We start from the raw sequence: 13715 nt of genomic DNA, 5'->3' as shown, positions 1-13715 counted from the left end.
TCGTGTTAAATTGCGGTTCACTTAAAAAGAACCCGTTTCAGAAACTGAACAGGGACGGAGATTTGTGACAGGTGCTGGCGTTGTTTATTCGAGAAGGAGCTCAATTTATTCTGTTGTAAGTACAACTCAGGAATTTCGAATCTACTGAGTATTATATTTAGATTTTTTGCATTTTAATCTCAGTAACCAAGATGATCTTTCCGGAACTGAGGGGAACCCATCAAGAGCAAATTTCAAAAACTAAACGCAAGTTGTGACACACTTTACACCAATAAAATGCCTGTTTACCGCCTTTTACTCCGTGCCACTACACAGACTGTGCTGTGTACATGGATTGCCAAGGGCATTGTTAATTGTCACTTAATTTAAAACCAGGCTCTGTGAGGTTAATTCGTCGTGTTGAGTTATTCGTTTGATTGACAAGTCCTCCAAAACAAAAAGTTTGAAAAGAAGAGATGGACCGAAACCCGGGTTATTTGCAGGAGCATCTGAATTACCTCGTTAACAATGACGCCTATTTTGTTATATCCAATTGTTTTATGGGCCAAAATAAAAACAACAAAACAAAACAAAACAAAACAAAACAAAGATGGCTGATTCTGCCCAACGGGTGTGGCGGGGTATGTTTCGGGGCCTATAGGTTCTTATGTTATCTACTGGTGTCGTTCGGGTTCAGGGGATGTTTACGCCCCCCGTTCCCTTCTTTTATTTTTGTTCTGGCCCGTTAAATGGTCCAATCGGAGGGCATGAAACATTCTGCACAGCGCAGAGTTGGCGTGCACAGCCGGCAGCGGGGTCAGTACCGCCACATTATCTGAACTGGTAGACCAGAAAGTCGAGGTCCCGCTAGGATTGGAATTTTTCAAATTCAGGTCTCCTTGTCTTACCCTCCCCAAAAGGAAATCAACAGACTGCGAGACCCCATTCGTTTCTTCAGCGAGTAACACCAGGACAAGCGTAATACAGTACTTGCAGTCATTATACCTCATAGGACATTATCAGGGAAAAGCCCGCCTTTCCCAGCGCACGGATTCAGGGCAGACCGGTTGTGGCCTGTGTGAGCAACGCCGGGCTCGGACCTCTGGCCGCCCCCGCCGTGGTTGGGCCGAGTTTAGACGGCAAGAGGGGAGCCCAGGAGCCAGACAGCTGTGACCCGGGACCCCGGAGCTCAGCTTTGTCTTTGTTAGTCAACTCAAACCTGCGCAAGGCCTTCCGTCTTTGATCAGACCACGTGCCGTGTTTAACAGCTCGCCGCGTCCAGAGCGCTCCGACGGCACTGTAACACCTCACATCCCGACTGCGAAGCCCAGAGGGAACGGAAATCTTGACACAGGTCGTGCACGATGACGCGGTCTGGGCCCAGTGACATCGGAGTGGCGGTATTCGACATGAGAACCCTTTTCCGAAGAGGGGAGGGTGTAGTTGTCATTTTAAAATCACCGATGTACAGCTGATTCTCAGGATCTGTTTTAAAAAGATATCCTTTTAAGAATGCATCCTTCCCAGGTGGATGTATTTCTGCTCCACTTTCTGAAAGCGCAGGAAGCTGGAGGCAGTGCGCTTTGTGGGAGCGGAGGCCAATTAATTAATTAACAGCACAGTCCGGAGTAATATCTGGATTTCCTACACGGTAGCCTCGAAACCAATATCACCTTTGCTCTCTACAATAATAAGAGGTCCCTTTAAGGGGACGCAATACAGACGTTTAACAGCCCTCGAATCCGTCTCCAACTTCCGCGATCCCGCGATGTGTGGGGAGCTAGATAAAGGACGTACTCCTGTCAAAGCCAGCAGTGCGATCGATTATCGCTCCCCGTTCAGTTCTTTTATTGCTGCTCCTGCTTCTGGGCTGGGTTTAGACAGCCCCGTCCAAGTACACGAAACATGCTATGGAGCGCAGAGCTAGCGTTCAGAGCCAGCGGTGGCTATTACCTATCGGTATTAGCCCCTATCGGTATCTTCATTAGGCGACTAATTAAGGCCAGGAACTGCACCGGTCCACCATGGGGCGAGTCGGCGGAGAGGCTGGACTGCGGCTGTGGTACTAAAGGCTGTGTAGGCACCTCCGTGGACTTGCGCCGCGTTCCGATCAGTTACTCAAAGCCCGGCTGGTTCTACAGGAACCAGTTTCTGCGTCACCACTTTCGCGTTCGCTCGCATGTGCGGTTCTGACTTGGACGGCTCGGCTCCTCCGTCGTCTCGGCAGCGGAACCGCGGTGGGCGCCAGGCGGGGCTGTGCCCTCGTCAGTGTGACCAGTCCCCGCTATGGCTATGCTGTGTGCTCTTTTTCCGCCGGCACGCTGCAGTGGGGGGGGTGTGAAGCTCACCTTACGGGCCAGGAGACTGTAGGTAACATACCAGAGAAATACCCCAGGGGCAAATACGCCTACAACAACAGCCTTAATAATAATATCGGAACTAGATTTCCTACTCAACTGAACGCTACTACGAATAATAAATACGCTATTGTTTTACGTGTCTTTTTTTTACCTTTGTAAAGCAATGAAGCTATCCCCTGTTATGAACAGCATTATTCATTCAGGCCTATCTATGTCTTCTGCCAACACTGTTCTATGAGTGTCTCTTCCACTGAACACTGAGTACACTGCAATACGATTTTCGCGATGCGCCTTTTATTGTTTTGCGAGAAGTCCGTCTCCTCGCTCTTCTTTAATGTCTGGGCTCCACATACAAATTCCAAAACTGTGTCCGGCCCTGGGCAGACTGGGATCCCAGTGGCGCTCGCTAGGTGCACAGTACAGCTACCGGAGTAAGCGCGCGTTTCCATGGCACCCCTTCCAGTTGCGGGAAAAAACTTTTCTCCAAGCACAAATGTACACATTGTAGGTCAGCGACGGGAGCCTCTAGGAGTTGTCTGTTTGTGTAACTGATTTCTAACCCTGTCTGGAGGTCTGTGATCCCGATGGGACTTAGAAACTTAGAAACATATGTCTACTTTTTCAAAACTGACAAAATGTGTGCTATGGATTAAAGGCAGTAATAATTGCGTACGAGGTCATAACTAAAAACGGTTTTAACTTCACGTCCCTTAAATCGTTAGTGGAAGTGACACGCGGTACGTCACTAGCTTTGGACACCGGGGTGTTAAGTGTGAATGTGGTCGTGGCAGGCTGGATGAACGTGTCTTCTCCTCCAGCGGCAGAGCCAGAGAGCTGCCGGACACTCTGAGAACCGCAGAGCCCCAGATCGGCTCTGGGATCTGACCGCACGCTCTGCTGTGAAGACCGTGCAGCTCCTTCCTGCTTTCCCTGCCCGGATTGGAGAAGCAGAACATGAATTACTGCTACGTTCACACCTCTGCCTCATAGAAAGCTACCAGATTTATTATCTGGTCTTTTCGCACCGTTTGGAAGAAGATAATAACTCTTAGAATGCCCCATATATATGAAACTACTTGCGGATATTAAGAAAGTTCCCCACGCAATATCTTCTAATGTTTTATTTTAGCAACGCATTACTGTATATACCACACCTCTCAATATCCCACGGAGACTGGTCTGTGAAATGTGTTTGTGATGTGGAAGGAAATGTGGGTCTGTTGGTTGGGTTAGGCCCTGTTTACAGTAGCTGCCTCTATCACATGCACTGTACAAATACACAGATTCCTAAATTAAAAGTGTAGCGGGTTCATATACGGTATGTATTTGGGGGGGCTCCTTCAAGACCCCCGTGGGATTAATTAGAGAGGATCTATTTTAAAAGGTAAAATAAAAGATTGCTGAAGAAAATTGTAGAATTTCACCTTCCAAAACCGCTCTCAGTCTGCAACAGGATTACATCAACATCCAAGCAAGCCACACAGATCAAATACAGGTTACGACTTCATGTCACTGCTTCCCGAATGCGCGCACAGGTTGAAGATGGTGGGACCGTACTTACTGTATACGTTTTGGGATCAATGTCTAATGATGACCGGGGAAGCTCGCGGGAACGACGTGGCAACAGCGCTAAGCCCGGAAAAATAAACGAATACACCTGCTGATACGAATAAAAGAACCTGAATAACTAAATTCTCCTTTCTTAATACGTTCTTCCTCCGCTAGTTTGTCCGTCCGAGTTTTGTAAACTCTCCTGGAATAATTTTGCTTTTATACGTTGAGGTAGTTTGTTTTTCACTACTAGTGTGGCTATTGATTTACTTAACTCAGCACCACAAATGTTTACTGAACTCGTTCAAAAAATAAATTACTGAAGTAGCAGTGCAAGGGGAAAGAGATACACTGCGGGGTAGCTGCAAAGCAGTTCGGATTGTGAGAAGTGTGTTGATTTGTACAATTCCGAGCAGTGTCAGATCGGACTGTTTGCATTCACGCGCCCGTGGGTGCTGCTGGCTACGGGCCGGCACGCGCTCACCGGCTGGCTGGCCTGGATCTCGCGCAGCTCGGGCCGCCGCGCGCCCGTGATGATGCATTGCCTCCATGCGCTCCGCGCGGCTCACCTGTCACTCCGCGCGCCGCGCAAGATAAATGGCTTCGTGTTAAATTCCACTTAATGGCAAGTTTTATAAATCTACCCTACACTGTCTCGTTGTGGTTAGTGATTCGAGATGAGTGAGATAATTAGATCATAATAGCTAAAGAAACGCTCAGATATTGATGATTCCATTAGCCTTTTGCAAACAGTTTTTGCTTCTTTGGTGGCACACGGCTGCCTGCGTTTTCTCTGTCTTCTTTTCCTCTCTGTGTCCCTCTCTGCAGGCCCTTTCCGGGTTTTTTTCCAACTCTTCCTCACTTCTGCTGTGTTTGAAAACTTTGGCTGCTGCTGTTTGGTCTCAAAGGGTGGCCGTCGATTTAAGAACCTGTTTACAAAAAGCACAAACCGAGTTTAGAACAGCTTCAAAACACGCTTATACAGTACCACCCAATGTTCTCTCCCTGTCTGTGTGTCTCATGGAGAGCAAGTTGGGGTATGTGAAACGACGAATTCCTAATGCAAGAAATTGTATCTGGCTAATAAAGTGATCTTAAATTATATTCTTCTGTGATTTGAATCGATTAGTTCTGGATCAAGATGGGACTGTCTGTTGTGAAGCAGTGTCCTGTCCAGGGTGTTTACAGGCTACAACTCCCCCTAGAGCCTGAATTGGACAAATTAGAAAATGGATGAATGGCTGTTTGTTGTACTCTGTGCTAAGGCTACATAAGAATACTTGGACTGGCTGAGACCTGTTCGGAAGTGGCTATCATTTCTGCTGCTCCTGCAGGAGCTGAGTCGCCCTTGTGAACTGCTGGCAGGATCGTTTGTGACATCTGAAACGAGGTACACTTGTAAAATTCGGATCCTGTTTTGTCAGATCCAGTTGTGTTTTCCTCCTATTCCTTCTTCACTGCGGCAGAGGCAATGAATCTGTAAGTTAGTGATGGGGTAGAATATTTATCTAGTTTATATTGATCTCATCTCTCGGAGCTGTGCATTGTCATATTCACCTAGTTTTCGGGGCAGGCTGCTTGGTGTCATGGAGGTCTGAAAGATGTGGAGACACCCTCACATCTGCTCGTGTGAAGTCTTCCTCACCTCCATCAAGTCCTTAAGTTGCGCACAGCACACTCAATCACGGCTACAAGCCACAGACGCCACTTCTCTCTCCTCCTTCCTCTGTCTTTCTCCCTCTCTTCCACCACCATCTGTCCCAGCGCCCCAGTCCCTTCCCTCTCCCCCTCCCCGTCCGTCTTTCTTTCTCCAACTTCCTGTGTTTTGTGCGCTTCCACCCCCCCAATACAAAACACCACCCGCCACCTTTGTCTGGGCTGTCCTGCCCCCTTCATTGTCCACCCCCATTTCCGCTGCCACCCTGACCTTTCACCCCTCGCCCAGTTGGCCTCCCCCCCCTTCGGAAAGCTCCTTTGCCCCTGTTGACTGTGCTCTGCAAGTTTTTTTTTCTTCGGCTAATAACTGTTGCTGGCAAGCTGTTCACAAAGCCCAGCATGACAGCCATTGTGCCAGCAACAATGGCAAACAGACGTTAATAGTCACCAGCGTAGAGGGCAGGCCCTGCATTCAGGCCTACCTGCTGGAGGGCCAGGCCTCCTCTGGCTGGCTGGTATTTACAGTACGCTGAGGATTCAAGGACCGGTACAGTCCGTTCCTCTCACACTCCCTGCAGTGAAGGACGTTCAAGTGAGGCTGACCGGATCTAGCACACGGATATTGGGGGGGAAGCTGGGATGCATAGGATTCTGGGAAACAAAACCTCACTTTGACACAGGAAGCAGGCAGGACTCTATGATTCTGTCAACGACTGCTAGAAATCGGCAGGAGTTTGCCGGCCCTGGGCCTGCTGTCACTGTCCGTCGTACAGTAGCTACCTCTACTGAACGTCGCTAAGCGTGTTCTGCGTGATCATTACGTGTTGTCAGTCCCCAGACGGTTATTCACTGCGCTAGCAAAACAAATCGAAGCAAAAAATGTCTCGTTCTCGTCAGGCTAGGCGACTTTGTGTCATCCCAAAGGAGAGTGTTGTACTGAAGCACTGAAGCCCTTTTTCCCCAGACTGGTCAATGTGCTGGACTCATCCCAGAGAGTGAAACAGCTTCACAACCCCCGTTTGGCCTCTCTCGAAATTCCTCCAGTCCTGCGGTCTCACAAGCAGGGAAAGCCACATCTATTTGTTTTGGATAGATCAGATGCTGTACATGAGCAGCTACCTCTTACAACGGCTCCTAGCTTAATCTAAAGGATAGATCAAAAGGAGTCTCCTTGACTTATCCATTGACACATGCATAGTTAATAACAGAGCCCCAGCATGAATAGGAAATATTAGGTGACAAGCTATATTTCTTAAGATGGTTCACTTTGGCTTATCTTTAAAATTACTTTTTCATATTTAGCCTCATAAAGGTGGCTTATGATTTTCCTCTGATCTTGCCCTGTGTAGGTCAGTATTCCTATGTGCTCGTGTCTCCCTGTGGTGCCATGTGTTTACGTGCTATGTTGGTGTTTGTGTTGGGGTGAGCTGGCTTGATTGACAGCTCCCCTGCCTAGTGAAAGCATTCCTGCTGTCTGTGAGCCGGGCGGCCGGTCTCCGTGGTGACTGACGTCACAGTGAGCGAGTCAATTGTCTGGGACCCCTGGTGCGGTTTCCCAGTGGTACAGGTGCCTCATTCAGGGAGGGTGGAAGATCAGCTCAGGGACATCCAGAAACTCAGGATACCCCTTGCCAGGAATTAATAAAGCAACATGCCCATTCATTCCTTTTTAAAACAAGAAATCTAAAAAAAAAACTGCTCAGAATATTTTAATTGGTTCTGAAAAGTTAAACAAAGCGTAAAATCACACTTTGTATCCATTTAATGGTTTGCTTTTCATACAGTCCAGGCTGCTTGTCAACAACGAGCTTTCGAAATAAGAGGTCATTTGTGGTAAATGGCTCAGGGCTCTGAAACTGACTTCTGCAGGAGATTTCTCTTTTCATTTAGAAGTTTGTAAGTCGCCAGAGAGGCATTGAGGTCTTTATTATGTGATAGAATTACACCTGTCAGCAACGGGCTTAGTAAGGAAAATTACCTTTGCCTCCATCTAGCTGTAATACAGTAGGAAACCTGTCCAAAATAAGAGAGAGTGATGAGTACCATAAAAGTCAGCATTTTACAAAGAAGGTGGATTTTAAGGATCAGAAACGCAGTTATCTAGTACTAAAAGGATGGCCTTCAAGCTAAATAGTTGAAAGGGGCTGCTCTTCACTCTCTTCCATGAGTGTGGCCAGACACAACACATCCTTAGGTGTGGGCCTGGCAGAGAAACACTGTGTGATCCAGATGTGCAGACACATGGGAGGGGAGAGAGTGTGTGAGAGCATGCAAGTGTCAGTGTGTGTGTGAGGGGCGCTGTTTATGACCTAATACAGCATCTCACAAACTGGGGGGGGGGGTGGGAGAGAGGTCACATGGAGGTTTTGAAGGGGTCATAGAGGGGTCAGAAAGGCATAACATGAGTAATTTCCAGTTTCCCCACACTATCCCATCTGCCTCTAAGACACTGGCGTGTTCTGTAGAGCCAGGTTGTGCCTGAATGTCCAGTCTACTGGGTCCTCCCGAGTTCTGGAAGAGAGTGACTAAACGTGTTGCACATGGTTTAAAAGCAGCTCACAGCTGCTCTTTCTATGTCAGCATCTTGCTATACCCCTCAGTTCCGTGTTGCTTGAATTGCAGCCTGTGCCACAATGACAACGAGAGGGTGTCACGGTGTGTGTCAGAGTGACACTGACACACACTGTGTGTGTTTGAATGTGTGTTCGAATGACAGATCAGCGTTTAGAAATGGGTTTGTGCATCTTATTGCCTAATTATGTGCGTTCAAACTGGAAACACACGTAGGTGCTCATGGGTGCTCTGTAGGTGCATGCCGGCTCAGTTTTGATTGGATTTGTTTCTCTCTGTGCTGTGGATAGGGACAGACAGTGGTGGCAATGAGCATATTGCTGCCACCCAGGAGAGCTGTTCCTCTAGAGAGCACGGCCCGGTGTGTGCATGTCATTTACACCTTCATTTTGAAGTTCTGAAATCGTTTACACTTGGCTGTTTATTTTTTTCCTAATTAGACCCTTTCATTCTGCTCTTCAGGCCATTCTAAAGGCAGTTCCAAATTAGTCTTTAAATCTCTACTGATTGGTGGCACGTCGTCGGTTCTTGAGTGTGAACTTGCTATTGCGTTTGTGTGTTTTTGTGGCAGAAAGGCCTGAGCAAAAATAAGAGAGAGGGGAGGGGGGAGGCAGCTCTTCCTCCGTAGCGCGTCGTTGGCAGATTCGCTGGTGTGAAAGCAGATCTGTTCCTCCAGTGACTCTATTAATTTACCTCATTTATCTTAAACACCTCCATAAATACTGGAGACCTCAGCCAGGCGAGCGAGCGAGAGTGCGTGTGTGAGTGTGTGAAAGAATAAAAAAAAAAAAAAAACAGCAGCCCCCTTCTCCATTCCCAGAGGACAAATCCACCGCGGAAAAACTCATTTTCCTGCAAATAGTTTGTCAGCCGAGCTAGGAGGAGTGATAAATTATCACAGACGCTTTGTGAGAGAGGGAAGGAGAGAGAGGGAAGGAGCTCTCTCTCTCCCACAGTACAGTACAGCGCAGTGTAGAGGAGATCCAAACTGCCCTACAACTCATGTGTGACTCCCAATCTCTTATGATAAATTGACGGGCAGCGAAATGGATTTGTTTTAAACTGGTAACACATCAAAGAAATAATAATTCAGCACGGGGTGTGGGTCAGCTTGATGGATGGCAGGCAGGTAGATCACAGACACACACACAGAGAGAGCGCTCCAGAAATAAAATAAGAAAAAAAAAACACACAAACGCTACATACACTCATTGACAAAGTTTGCACACTGTTCTGAAGGCACACAGATGACAACACCTTAAACGCCTTCAGATTCAGAGCCTTTTAAACGGGAGGAATGGAACCTCGGAGCTTCGTACATATTTCATGGACAAAGATGTCACACCATTCTGTAAAGCGCAGAGGCTGGGTTCTCTCAATAGGTAGGAGAATGCTGGGCTCAGGCTGTACAAGCAATGACTGTTATTAACCAGGTGTGCAGAAGCTTTAGTAGATGCTCAGCAAAGAGAACTAACAAAACCTGAATGGAAAGTTCCATTTTAGATCCTTAAAAAAAAAATTGACAGACGGCAATGACCTTGTGACCTTCTACAGGAAATGGACATTGTACACCTGCAGTAACCCCTACAAGTACTTTCTGAACTGATGTGCAGGTAATTGACTCCACAGGAACAGTTTTTCCCCTCCTTCGACCGATGCTGTCATCTTTAAACCTCCTTGACAAACACAAAAGGAATTCAGACCTCCAACGATTGTTTAAGTTCGAGCCTGAGATGGAGTGCTTTTAAAACCTTTTTCCCCTGACTAGCTTCAGGAATTGAAGATGCGTGCGTGTGTTTGCTAAGTATGGGTAAAGTGCAGTAAATTCTTTTAACAGGGACATTCTCTTTAAAAAATGCACCATTTCTGTTTGTGTCAATGCTTGTGCTACATCAATAGGTATTTTGGGTGTGAATCCGGATGCACAATTTAGAAAAATAAATCAGGTTCCCACCATTTGAAATTTTATAATGTATCATTTGCCCTCCCCAGTATGATGCTTATTTTTCCCCTTTGTTGCAAGGAGTGCCCAAGCACCAGAGTCACATGTGTCACAGTCAAACTCTATTTGCTCCCACTGACCTATAGACCTGGTCCCACAGCACAGCTCTCTCACAGGAGAGACTGGGGCTTGAGCATTTCCTCCTGCTTACTGACACTGCAGCGATCCGTCCATCCATTATTCGAAAGCTGCTTAGTCCTAGTACGAGTCACAGCAACCTGGAGCCTATTGTAGAAACACGACAAAGTGGGAACACACCAGGACAGGATGCCAGTCCATCACAGGTCACACGCCCCCACAAACCCAGGCAGGGTCACTTTAGAGACACTGATTAACCTCACCAACATGTCCTTAGGAGGTGGGAGGGAACCAGAATATGTAGAGAAAAGTCAGACGGACATGAAGAGAACATGCAAACTCCACGCAGAATGCCAGCCCCCCAGCCCAGAGATGAACCCAGACCAGACACTTTGCCACATTCACATTCTGAAAATAAAAGGGGCCAGATAAGTTGCTTACTGCACCGAAATAAAGTGAAGTGCGGCAGAAAGAGAGCTGGAAATGAACTGCCAAGGAAGACCAAAACTCACAATGCCAAAGTTACTCGTGCTCATTCCTACAAGGCAAAAGAATGCTCCAAGGTTTCAGGCAGCTTGGCCCCAGTCATCACCTGATGAAGGCAAAGCCTGCCAGAACATTCAAATAATCCTTTGATCTTTTGCTTTGTGCCTGTTGAGGTTTTCTAGTTAAAAAATGATCACAGAATTACCTCCCTATTTGCCCCTTTTTTATTAATATCTTCTTATTTGCCCCTTGCCTGTCCAAGACAGCCTCTTTCCCAGAGTGCTCAGCATATTGGGGAGCAGGAGAGAGAGAGAAACAGAGAGGGGAGCTCAGCTGAAAGCTCCGGACTTAATTCTATGCATCATTAAGCAGTCTCACTCAATGCAACATCCCCTATACATCATCCATGCTCAGTAAACACAACGATGACATTACATTAGCAACTGCAAATGAATTTTCTTTTTATAGGGAAATTGAGAATTCACACTCACACACACACTAACACTCTGACAAACTCACACAAAAGAGAGGAAAAAACTCACACAAAACAAGCGGTTCTCTCTGTGTTTGTGCCTCCATTCCTTTTGGTTACCTTTTTATCCCTTCCAAAAACCCAGCCTTCAGGCGTGTGGGAATGACCTAGCCCCTCTGGCAGTGCTGGTGAAAATGCCAGTGTGCTTGCTCGTGGAGTGCAGACATGTCTTTCTTTGTGTGTAGGAAAATTCAGTTACAATACTGAATCAGCAATAGTTTGTCTTTGATTTTGGAATAAAGGAAAGGTACAATTTTCTTAACATGCAGAAGCGTTTTTCTGCCTTTTGTAGCTTGATAAACATAAAAGTGGCATAATCTACATGTGGAAGATTTGTTATCCATTCTTTCAAACTCGTGGATCATCACACAGCCCTTATTACAGCCAAGCTGGTCTAAACTGCCCATGGAGACCAGTGTATCTTATTTCCGCAAAAATGAGAATATTAAATTACACAAAACTGTGTCATTTATGCTCAACTTCTCATGTACTATTGTCTAGCTCCTGCCAAACACTACATTATTGTACATGCAGGATTCTTATAGTGGATATTTTGGTAGCATCTGCTCACGCACAGTTGTGTAGCTGTCAGCAGAGTTTTGGAATTGTTGATTGTGAGTCGTGGGGTATAGTGGTTTAGGATGTGAGGCATCATATCACCTGAAGTAGGCTCATACACATATCCAGGCAGGCAGACAGATGGTGGGACCAGCAGTCACAGAGGTAGGTTTGGAGACAGGGGGAACAAAGACACATCAGTCCTGATGATGGGGAGTGTCAAAGTATAGAGGAATCAATCAGCTCATCAATTGATTTCTATGCCGGGTGCTTGTTCGTGTTACGAGCACCATCAAAGCACTTTACCCAGAGCCATGTCACAGTAGAGACCAGTAGAAACAGACTGGGAGAGAGTCCTGGGAAGGTTACCGGACTAACTGGTGCAGAGTGCAGAGGTGTGTATTTCTGAATTGTACTTTCAATCCACTCTGAGTGCCATCTTCAAAGGTTCAGACTCTTTCTTGGGAATCTTACAATCTCTGGCAAGGTGGTCATCATTCATGTCCATGCACGAAACACACACTCCAGCAGCTCTGGCACTTTTCCATTCACAGCATCTCCCAATAAAACAGAGCAAAACACATTCATATTAATATTGAATTTGACTCCAACTAACCAAACAGAATGAAAAGATATGAGTGCAAGATTTACAACCGACTGACTGATTTTCAAGATCTACTATTGGCATTGAGATCATTCCCCAGACCAGGAGCTATGGAAATCTCTCAAGGATTAGAACTGGTCTGAGGAGCTGAAAGAAGGCTGGGGTCTAAGGAGCACACATGACATGTACTGTAGATGTATAGGAGCTGAACAGTTCACAGATGTAGTTTGGGGCCAAACTGAACTTGATCTTAAAAATGAGAAGCGGTATTTTAGGTTTTATCCTTAAACCCAAAGTAGAGATGTGCTCATGCATTTTACTTTTTGACAGGAACTGAGCAGCTTGGATCTGAACAAATGGTGACTAGCTAAGAACATGGAGATATACACAACTTTACAATAATCAAACCTGGAATAGAGCAGTTCCTACATTACCATCCCCGCACAACCTGGGAGAGGCATGAACAGACTCCCACAATATTTTGAAGGTGATCAAAGACACTTTCGAGTGCCTCGGATGAAAGACTTGGATCAAAGATGTTGCCTAGATTCCAGACCTGTGTACTTGCTCTGATTCCAAAACTATCAACAGTCACACTGAAGTTGACACAGTTGTGGAACGGATGAAGACTATCAGCCTAAATTCATTCAGAGTTCTAAGTTCAGAAGTAAAACAATTTTTTTTAACATCACAGGCAGTGAGACAACACCGATAGTGCTTGATTAATATCAGGTTTGTGTTTTCCTGTTAGTTCAGAAAAAAATCACTGGGATTCCTGATCTTAACTGCCTCAATGGGTTCAGAATAGCTGATCGATCTGAAGCGAAACTGTGCATCAGCTCAGGGCTTGGTGTGACCTGAGAGGCAGCACTGGGCAGTTGGTTTGGCATGTTGTCAGGGCTGGTGGACTCAAAGTGGCCTCTCTGAGGTCAGGGGCTCAGTTTGAGATGAGAGGTCAATTCAGGGTCCGTCTCGGTATCGAGAGCGTGACCTCTGACATCACGTGTGCCACACTTCAGGGCAGTTCATTGCCCACCACCTCTGTCATCTCTTCCTCAAGCTCTCACCAGACTGACACATGCTCAGCCTGGCCCCTTTAAAACTTCCTTGTCAAAATCCAAACAAAGGCATCAGCACGGTAGGTCAGTCACAGCGTCACGCACTGTATTCAAAGCATCAGCTGTGTGGAGATAAATGGAAAACCCTTCCGATCTGATCTAGATCATCCATACGTATGCATATACCATCCCTTCATCAATGTATGATATGGAAATAAATGCTGTCTAGCGCTTTCAATACATGAAGACATAAAAAAGGGAGCAAACAAGCCTGATCTAT

Source organism: Lepisosteus platostomus, chromosome 3 (genome assembly GCF_059453375.1).
Source record: "Lepisosteus platostomus isolate fLepPlt1 chromosome 3, fLepPlt1.hap1, whole genome shotgun sequence".
Classification (NCBI taxonomy): Eukaryota; Metazoa; Chordata; class Actinopteri; order Semionotiformes; family Lepisosteidae; genus Lepisosteus; species Lepisosteus platostomus.
Note: the sequence above shows the minus strand (reverse complement) of the source record.